Source organism: Mirounga angustirostris, unplaced genomic scaffold (genome assembly GCF_029215605.1).
Source record: "Mirounga angustirostris isolate CCGP_5_RB_7025 unplaced genomic scaffold, mMirAng1.0.hap1 SCAF_3, whole genome shotgun sequence".
NCBI lineage: Eukaryota > Metazoa > Chordata > Mammalia > Carnivora > Phocidae > Mirounga > Mirounga angustirostris.
In genome coordinates this window covers 48,324,333-48,335,534 of record NW_026991711.1, presented here as the reverse complement: position 1 = coordinate 48,335,534, position 11,202 = coordinate 48,324,333, and the positions used below count along the sequence as shown (strand labels likewise).

The window sequence follows — 11,202 nt, the reverse complement described above, 5'->3', positions numbered from 1 at the left end:
GCTCTTTTTGGTAAACACCAATCACTTGAAATTGAATATCCAGAAGATTAGCCATTTCAAGATCCATACATCTTACCTTACTAAAATATGCTAATATAGAAAATTCTAAATTCTTTTTTTTTAATCTTTTGCTTTTTTCCATTCAATGCAAATGTCACCACTAAATACTGAAATATTATTGCAGGCATATTTTTTATATATAGCAAACATTAAAATCTGTGATTTAGTTGAATTTTTCTTAGACTCCAAGATTGCTTCTAAAAATCATATAAGACTAACTCACATTCATGACAGATTTATTAAGGAGAAGTGATATATTAAAACCTTGGAAGTTATATTTTACATTAAAGATAAATTAAAACCATAAATTAAATGTGTGCACAGATGAGCCCAGTCTTAGCAAACAGTAATCAGGTACTGTTTAATTTTCCTGTACTGGATAGATTCATCAGGACACACTGAGTCTCTAGTAATTTTCCACATCCCCCTTATGTCTGACATTTGCTTCATTAGAATCAGGTCTCCTTATAATCATAAGGCAAAACACATTCTTATATTAAGGAGAAAGGGTGGCATTGCCATCTCAATATTTTAATCTGGCAAACATGTATCTGCTATTCTCTGTAACGACATATTTGGGAAGTCAAATAACCTTTAGAAAGAGGCTTACTATAATAAAGTCAGTGTATTCCTTAAGTACTTAGAAGAGAATCAAGTTTTGTGTGTAAATGTGTACTTAAGTTTAAAATGTACAGAATTTTTTTAAATTTTAGTCTACATTCATTCAATTTGTTTTGTCAATACAAGTGATATCTTGAGCATTATCAAGCCAACAGGGCATCAAAATAAAAAATTAAAGGCACAGTACATTAACAAACAGATAATCCTGTTACAAAATTATAAATGCAGCTTGGGATAGGGGTAGGCAAGAGGGCAGTTACTCTAAATTACAACAATGGAAGTCTTCAAACTATCTCTGAAGAGGGCTTCTGATCACTCTTCTCATCTCTTCTTGTGAGGTTCAGCTCCCTTAAAGAAAAAGTCAGTGGAATAGCACAGTGGGTAATTTGTTGTGAGTACAGCCAATGTGATGTACATTTCTTCATTATCATTGCCAGTCAATATTGACAAGTTGTTTCATATTTGAAATGTCTAGTCCTCTTGATGCTATTGCTATAGCCACTAGAATTGGGCTTTCTTTCCTGAGAGGAACAGATGAAGGCTCTTCTCTGTCTCTCTAAGATTGTTTTCCATGGATACTGATACAAGCATCTCCTTCCTGGTATAAGAAATCCTCCAGAGAATCTTCACCCTTTTTGTTCGCCACAAACACTAAGGTCAGTGAATCCTTGACCGTTGAAAGTCAAGCAGAAATTATCATTTGTCTGACTCCTTCTGTGTCATATCCTCAGAGGTAGAACCAATCTTTCCACAGCCAAAAAGATATATTCATTCAAGAAATCATGAGCAAACATCTTTATTTCTATAGGGTAAGTAGCAGTAAACATCATGGTGTGGTGAACTTCCTTTGGTGACATGCTATTTTGTTCAAGTATTCCACATATCTGAGCTTCAAACTTCATATCCAACATTCTATCAGCTTTATTCAACACCAAGTATTTGCAAAAGTCTAATCCAATATTTCCTTTTCCATCATATCTACTAGGCCTCCAAAGTGGCTACTAACAAGTAGTATCCATGTTCTAAGTCTCAGATCTGCTGACCAATATTGGCACCACCATAAATAATCCAAAGATGAACTCTAGATTGGTATGAAAATTTTCTGGATTTCTCATAGATCAGTACTGTCAATTCTCTTGTTGGTGCTAATACCAAGGAAACTAGATATTGTTTACAGCTCCCAAACCTTCCCTTTTTTTTTATGGCTCTCAAAGTCTCTCTTGGACCATCAGAATAAATCTGACTCAAGATGGGCAAGAGAAATGCTGTAGTTTTTACAGACCCTGTTTGGGTCAAAGCCTTCAAGTGTCTTTTCCTTCTACATTGGAATCAGGTGAGTATAACAAGTAAGCTCAATGTCTCCCAAGATGATTTCTCCCATCTCAACATCACTGAAACTTTCAACATGTGGGAGACATTTGTTGCCTGTTGCCTCAGTTGGAATGTCATATTTCTCCAATTAAATCTAGTCTTATCTCCAAAAAGAGTTTCTGTTCCACGCATTCACTTGGTGGGAGTAGTTTTGACAAGTCATCTTCATTTGATTTGTCACACCAGGAACTCTTTCCACCATGTTCAAATTTGTCAGAGCCACTTTTGTAGTCATGGCTGCCAATGCTATCAGTCTCTTTGTCCATGATCATCAAACCTCTCCTTTCATCCACTTCCACAGTCACCGAGAAACTAGACTTTCCTCTTGAATCACTATGAACCTCAAAACTGTTGTATGTATCTTTTATTGGAACTCACTATGAACTGTCTTTATCATAGAGTCTTGTAGTAACTTCTCTGTTTCTTAAGGGAGGAGGAATATAGCACCCTTTGCAGGCTGTACTTCCTCCATGCTGATTATTGGTAGAATTCAGATGTGCATTAGCAAACTGCTGGTTCAGTTTGAGCTCATTTTCTACCACCACAGGATCCATCCCTGAAGAATACAGAGAACTCAGAATCTTCCTCCACAGCTCTAAAGTGTGTAGAATGTTGTTCCAACAAATGAGATCTCCAGATATATATGACCATGTTTGAAAGAAGTGTCTTTGAACAACATGATTCAAAAAAAATTTTAGGACTTTATTGTCCAACGATTATAAAGCATGGCTAAGCAAATTATTTGATATAGGTATACTGTAATGTTTTATATAGTTTCTAAATGAATTTTAAATTATTTAATTTAAAAGTCATCTCTTTAGATTTGTTTAATCAATAAATCTCCAATCATGCTATTATTTTAGAGTAAATGATATTGTATATATTTCGTCGAAAAGACTGAGATTTTACAATTTTTTGTTTGTTTATTCTATTCTCCGTTACAGTGTGATTAATAGTCTATACCTTTCTCTGTAATAAGGAGTTAACTTAATTAAGTTTTTGGCTACTAAGCAAAGAACTATGAATTCACTTAATGATTTGCAAGTAGCACAATGTAGTAGTGCAAAATCAAAACTATAATTTTAGAGATTGCTCTGAATTCCAATTATGACCATAAATGGGTTTGTATCAAATATTATGTGCAGTTAGAATCACTATAACTATATGGATTTGTGAGTATATTGTTCAAACAAACATAATGGCTCATATTTCTTGACATACTCAAGGTTAAATGTTGACAAGTGCTGTGCAAACTTTTCATTCTCCTCCTTTTAAATATTGCATGTAAGGGGTGCCTGCATGGCTCAGTTGGTTAAGTGGCTTCCTTCGGCTCAGGTCATGATCCCAGAGTCCTGGGATCGAGCCCCGCATCAGGCTCCCTGCTCAGTAGAGAGCCTGCTTCTCTTCCCTCTGCCTGCTGCTCTGCCTACTTGTGCTCCCTATCTCTCTGTCAAATAAATAAATAAATAAATAAATATCTTTAAAAATAAATAAATAAATAAATATTGCATGTAAGATGCAACATGTATAAAAGCCACAGGTTAATAGATTTCCATAATCCTGTTCTATATATAGAATTCTTCAGGTCCCAAGATACAATGCAACTAATCCAGTGCCCAATACAAAATAAAGAAAGAGGGAGGGTAAGAAGGAGCTTCAACACAAATAAGACAGACAAAATTTCTGTCTTATAACTTAGAATTTATCAATGGACAATTAAAAGACATTTAATATTAACTGCTTTAATTTTGAAGCTAAAAAGGGAAGTACAAGTCATTAAAAAGAGGGAAAGTCTAATTTTGCTATCAATGATTTCCTGATATATGGCTGAAATTTTGCTATTTAAATAATCTAATTGATCTCATAACAACCTTGCCAGAAAAACAAAAAACAAAAAACAAAAAAACAATTATTGTAGAATACTAAAGATATTGAGAAGTAAATCAAGGAAGTAAGGTAACCTTCTTATAAGCAACCTAAAAGGCAAATGATAATTCAAATCCCAAAACCTCTAGCTTTTTGAGTAAAGGCATATGCTATTGTCTGAATGTTTTTGTCCCCCTAAAATTCATATCTTGGAATCCTAACCCCCAGAGGTGATGGCATTGATAGGTGGGACCTTTCAGAAGTGCTCAAGTCATGGAGCTGGAACCTGGTGAATGGGATTGGTGCTATATAAAAGAGGTTTCAAAGAGATCCCTAGCCCCTCTGCCATGTGAGGACACAAGGAGAATTGTCTTTTTTGACCATGCTAGCACCCTAATCTCAGAATTCTAGATTCCAGCAGAACTGTGAGAAATAAATATCTATTGTGTATAAACTGCCCAGTCTGTGGTATTTTGTTATTGCAGCCCAAATGGACTAAAACAATAGATGACTTGTATAAACGTCAGTAAATTGTTTTAATAGTATATAGAAATGAAGAGAAAAGGTAAAATCTTGTATTACTTTACTGTTTTTCACAACTAAATTTAATGAAACTAAGTGAATACAATAGCTCAGAGATGGAGCTGATTGATGGATATGACTGTGTTTGAAACTCCTAATTACTGATATTCCTAAAAACTCCTAAGTAATCTAATTACTGTTGCAGTTTTTCTTCAGCATAGATTAATATACTGTATGTTAATAATAAAAATCTAAATAACTCTGCATAGCCATTATCTAGGAAATCAGATAGTTTCCTTTTATTTCTGAGCAGGAGGGAAATGATTAAAAGGATTAAGAAGTCATATCTAGAAAAAATATATATGTACTTAGTGACATAGCTTTCATTCAGGGAACTGTGAGGGAAATAGCATTAGTAGTTTGACAATATGCAGATTCCTAGAAGCCTTCCTCACTGACCACCTCCCACTCAGTGATAATAAGGGACCAGTTGCCTAATTATCCACCGGATTAGAAATGCAAGTATTTGAAGAGTATGTAGACTTTTATCATCTCTGTTTTTTCTTTTCCTTTTCAGCTAGTATGCTTGTTTGGAGAATATTTATAATTTGAGGAATAAGAGCCTGAGGACCTAGTTTTTCATCTTTCTAAGTTTCAGGGAAACAAACTACTCAGTTCAAGGGACCAAGGGGCCACTAATCTCTCTAATTAAATCCCACACTACCCAGTTTTGGGAATGTTTGTTATCCATTTAAATAACCCTAAGGAAAAATGTTTTGATATTTCACTTGGGAGTTGAGGGTTCAGAATGTAAACTTAAGCTAAAGTATATATTGAAGGTTATATCATTTGAATTTCTCTTCTAAAATTATATAAATATAGTTTATCTGCCAATTTCAGTAGTTACCAATTAGGGAACATTGTTCTAATGTAAATATTCTGATTATTTATTTTTAATCATGCTATATTGAAACATATATAAAAATAGAAAAAATAGACTCTCTAGTATGTACCACCATATTCACTGTGGATTATTTTTTTTAAGATTTTATTTATTTATTTTGAGGGAGAGAGAGAGTGCGTGAGAGAGAGCATGAGCAGAGGGGAGGGGAGAAGCAGACTACGAAAATATACATCTAGTCCGTTACTTTACAGATGAGGAAATTGAGGTGAATTGCCTATGTTAAGCTTGCTATCTATGACAGATTTGAGAGAATGTCAAGACACCTGATTGCTAGGTCAATGCATTTTTCTCTACAAGATACAACCCTTCCTTTAAACTAATACAAATGCATATAAAGGGATGTTTCACATAGATACTATCATTCCTTTAATGCAAACTTCTCTGCTTCACAATTCTGGCTTAACTGAGAAAATAACTATCATATTTCTTCTTTTTGTACTGAGTATACAGTTGTTTCAAACCCCACCTTATGTGAAATTTTCTACCTCTACCTATACCCCCTGAATAACAGAAAATGATTTCTTCTCTTTCTCAGATATTCAGAAATTTTCCAGAAATAATCACAGCAAAAGGCTTAAGGAGAGGACAAGCCATATGCTTAGAAATTTGCATTTGGTGAGCTTTTGAGCCTCTTTGGTAAAAAATCTTTAAGTACAGAAGGATATATGCTTTTTCAGCATATAGATGACTTCTGAGGAAGATGAATGAGAGAAGTTCATGAAGCTCCTTATAGTAGATTCCTGGCACATAGTAAAATTTTAATAAACATTTACTAAATAAATAATTCTGGGGTTTTCAGTTCTGCATGTAAGGAGCTTGGAAGATACCACTCCATCCTAATAACAAGTGAAAAGCTGAACAGACTGAAAAATCAGTCACTTTTCTAGAATCCCTAAGAAAGGTGAAGACACAAAGAAAACCACTGTCCCTAAGAGAACCCAACCAACAGAGAATAACAACTTAGCAGAACAGGGACTCATGAGCAGAAATTGCTGCAGGAACCAGTGCCAGGGTAGGGAACCCTGAGCTGTCATCACCAAATTGCTGGAGGCTCAGTGTGGACAACTCAGAGGTAAAAACTCTGTGGGAAACCCAGTCATAGGAGGACCCTCACAGTATGAGATTTATCTCCAGGAGCTCAACCAGGTTCCCAGAGTAAACATCAGGAAAAAAAAAAAAAATCCCCTCCTGATTCAGGCAGGGGTAAGGAAAAAGGAACTATTTTAAAATATAACAAACATGGCCTGCCCTGAGGAAAAACTATTTAAGCAGAGCTTAACTTGATGGGGTATTATCAGAGCCTAACTTGACCTGGGAGAACCTGACCTGGTAGAAGGGCAAACCCAACTTTGGACTACTTTAGCCAACATGTCCCACCCAAGGGGATATAGGGGGAGGAAAAAATTAAAACACTTGTAAAGTTCACAGTCCAGAGGCATAGGCTCACTAAAAAAAAAAAAGAGAGACCTAATCACAGGACTATAGAACACTTCCCCGCCCCAACACTTCACCACCACATTACTAAAGGTCCATTTCTAGCAGTTCCTTTTACCCAGTCTATTCTGTCAGGCTAATAAGAAAAATTACAAGGCATACCAGAAGGCAAGAAAACACAATTTAAAGATATAGAACCAGGCATGGCAAAGATATTGGAATTATCAGAAGAATTTAAAACAATTATGGTTGATATGCTAAGGGGTCTCATGGATAAAATAGCAGCATCCAAGAACAGATGGGCAATATAAACAGAGAGATGGAAATCCTAAGAAAGAAACAAAAAAATATCGCTAGATATAAAAATCACTGTAACAAAGAAAAATGCCTTTGATGGGCTCATTAGTAGACTGGGACAGAGCTGAGGAAAGAGTCTCTGAGCTTAAGGATATCTCAATAGAAACTTCCTAAACTTGAAAGCAAAGGGAATAAAGACCGAAAAAAATAGAATAGAATATCCAAGTACTGTGGGGCAACGATAAAAGGTATACCATATAATAATAGAAACACTAGAAAGAGAAGGAGAAGAAAAACAGAAAGGAAAAGAAGAAATATTTAAAAAAATAATGACCAAGAATTTTCTCAAGTCAATGTCAGACACCAAACCACAGATCCAGGAAGCTAAGAGAACATCAAGCAGGATAAATGTCAAAAAACAAAACAAAAACTACATGTAGACATATTTTCAAAATACAGAAAATTAAACACTGGTTATTAAAATAGCCAAAATTCAGAACACTGAAAACACCAAATGCTAGCAAGGATGTGGAGCAATAGGAACTCTCATTCATTTGTGGGGGGGGATGCAAAATGATACAGCCATTTGGAATATAGTTTAGCAGTTTTTTACAAAAGTAAATATGCTCTTACCATATGATTCAGCAATTGTACTTCTTGGCATTTACCCAAAATATGTGAGAACTTACATCCACATAAAATAAGGATGTTTACAGCAGCTTTATTCATAATTGTCAAAACTTAGAAGCAACCAAGATGTCCTTCAGTAGGTGAGTGGATAAATAAATTGTGGTACACAAACAATGGAATATTATTCTATTATTCAGTGCTAAAAAGAAATGAGCTACCGAGCCATGAGAAGTCATAGAGGAAATTTAAATGCGTATTACCAAGGGAAAGAAGATAATCTAAAAGGCTACATACTACATGACATTCTATAAAAGCAAAGCTATGGAGACAATAAAAAGTCAATGCTTGCCAGGAACTGGGATTGGGAGTGAGGAGGGATGAATAGGCCAAGCACAGAGGAATTTTAAGGCACTAAAAATATTCTGTAGGATATTATAATGATGGATATATGTTTTTTATACATTGGTCCAAACCCATCAAATGCACAACATCAAGAGCGAACCCTAACATAAACTATGGACTTTGTGTGATTACAATGTGTTAACATCAGTTTATCCACTGTAATAAAGGAGCCACTCTTGATGAGGGTAGTTGATAATGGAGGGGAAGGTTCTACATGTCTGAGAACAGGGGTTTATGGGAAACCTCTGCATCTTCCTCTCAAATTTGCTGTAAACCTAAAACTGTTTTTAAAAGTCCTTAATAATAATATCATTATTATTAAAATTATTATTAAATAAAAATATAATATTATTATTATGAATCATATACATTTCTTTCTATAGCCTACTGCCAATTCAAATAGGTAATACCATACTCACAAATTTAAAAATGAATATAATGCTATAAAAGTTAAAAAGATAAAAGTAAATTTATTATGCTCTCCTACCAAAATAATTGAAAATCAGTTGTAAATAAATTTGTTTTAGTAAAATACCAAGGTATGGATTTAAAATTCACTTTTCCAAAATTAAAGCTAAGTTTATACATTTATAATTATCTTCATTTAAAAACATCTGAAGATGGGGCACCTGGGTGGCTCAGTCGTTAAGCGTCTGCCTTCGGCTCAGGTCAGGATCCCAGGGTCCTGGGATCAAGCCCCACACCAGGCTCCCTGCTGGGCCGGGAGCCTGCTTCTCCCTCTCCCACTCCCCCTGCTTGTGTTCCCTCTCTTGCTGTGTCTCTCTCTGTCAAATAAATAAATACAATCTTTAAAAAAATAAAGAAAGAAAAACAAAAACATCTGAAGAGACTGACATATACTGAGATGAAAAATACATAAAAAGTGGCAGGGCTAAGATTTCAGCAGTGGCTATATGTCAAAACCTTTCTTCCTACCTTCCATACTAAACTCTGTACCTGCCTGCCATATTGCACTGAATCCAGTGAAATTACTTGAATTCATATGTTCATCCCAAAATATAACCAATTTTCTTAGCTCCCACCTCAAAGATAAACAATGACTTCTCTACTGAAGTAGACATCTATATCTCTGTATCTCTAAGTTTCGATTTTAACTAGATATGATTCTGGGGATTGAGATATAAGAAAAGCTTTACCTAAGCCTTTTATTTTTGAACAGTGCTTTGCCAAAGGTATCATTCATTATTGTTCCTATAGATCTCTAGTGTAAACACAATAACCACTAAGTCAATATGCCACAGATCTCCATAGGACATAATTTAATAAAGAATGAGTATTTTTTGCTTCTGATACAAGTATCAAAAATAATTATGATGAGGTCTTGCCTACAAGATGACCTTTAGAATGGAGGCTTTGAAAATTTGTTATTTTTTTTTTATAGCGGTACTATTGTAGTAAAAATAATAAAATGTTAAGTAGTAGGAGGAATAGAAATGGCATGATTTAAATTACAATATTTTTGTGAGGCTCTAAATTAATATACCCTGATTACATCTGGAATTTAATTAATTTATTTCATTTCAATACCTGCATTACAAAAATGTCATTAACATAGCACTTTCATTCAGATCACCAAATATTGAGCGATGTTAGAGAATTGTGATCATGTACTAAGCACTGGAGATTTTTATTTTTATTTATTTTTATTTTTTTAAAAGATTTTTATTTATTTATTTGACAGAGAGAGACACAGCGAGAGAGGGAACACAAGCAGGGGGAGGGGGAGAGGGAGAAGCAGGCTCCCCGCAGAGCAGGGAGCCTGATGTGGGACTCGATCCCAGGACTCCAGGATCATGACCTGAGCCGAAGGCAGTCGCTTAACCGACTGAGCCACCCAGGCGCCCCAGCACTGGAGATTTTTAAATGAATGCCATGATCTCCCTCTCTTTCTCTCTTTCTTTTTTTCCTCAGTATTAGTACAATCTACTGGGGAATAAAATTATCATGTATTGCAATATATAAAATACTGTACATATAAATGCAGATTATCAGTGGCAGATAAATGCAAAGTGATCAAAGTAGCAGGTACAGGAAGAGAGACACGGATAGTGCGTTACAGTAGAACAAGTATCTAGTTCAGGCTTTTCAGTTGCCCTAATGTGAAATTTTGAGCAAATAGTTTCACAGTTGATCAAGTTCCTTTAATCATTAAATAACTGACCAAGAGTTAAAATAGCTAATATTTCTTGGGAAGTTTCACTTTATATAAAACCCTACTCTGGCTATTCCCATGAATATGATGATCTTATTGAGTGAAAAATGAAGCCTTAGAGGTAGTACATAGAGAGAGCATAGCATCAAGGAATCATATCATTGTGTTCTACCCCCTGCTAGTTAAGGCATTCAGCACGCAAATCACAATATAGTTTTCTAAGGTCCCAGAGGGGAAGAAAGTGTAATTATCTGAAACATGATTAAAAAATAGAAGACAGCATATGAATTCAGCTACCTACATGAGGAAGATAACATTTTCTATTTTCTTTCATTGCATTTCTACTAGTTTCTATTAAGGTTGCAGCTATCAATAAAAATAAAATATAAAAGATATTCACAGTTGTAAAATAAATAAGTCCTAAGGGTGTAAAGTATATCATAGAGAGCATAGTCAATGACACTAATAACTATGTATGGTGGCAGATAGTAACTAGACTTACCATGGTGAGCATTTTGTAATGTATATAAATGTCAAATAACTAAGTTATACACCTAAAACTAATATAATATTGTGTGTCTACTAGAAATAATAAAAGAAGACATTTCTCAGTGTGATTTCACAACACCAATCAGATGGCCCTGGATAATGTCAATAGTTCTGTTTCTGCTTTTGATCTAGATGGGGATGTTATAACACGGGGTAGGGGCTGATAGGAGTGGAGGTGTTAAAGTACTTCTATTAAAGCAAGTGAAATTGCAGAGTGAAACTATAAAGCTTTCCCCAGCATAAAGTAATTCCCTTTCATTGGAAGGGTACAGACCTGCTTCTACTGGCAGAACTCCGTTTCTTAATTGCAAAA

At 34.9% G+C, this 11,202-nt stretch overlaps 1 pseudogene; it reads right to left on the bottom strand.

Moving 5' to 3' along the window:
• Positions 1-1,108: 1,108 nt before the first annotated feature.
• LOC123839225 (ATP-dependent RNA helicase DDX3X-like) lies at positions 1,109-2,606 on the bottom strand (annotated as a pseudogene).
• Positions 2,607-11,202: the final 8,596 nt, after the last annotated feature.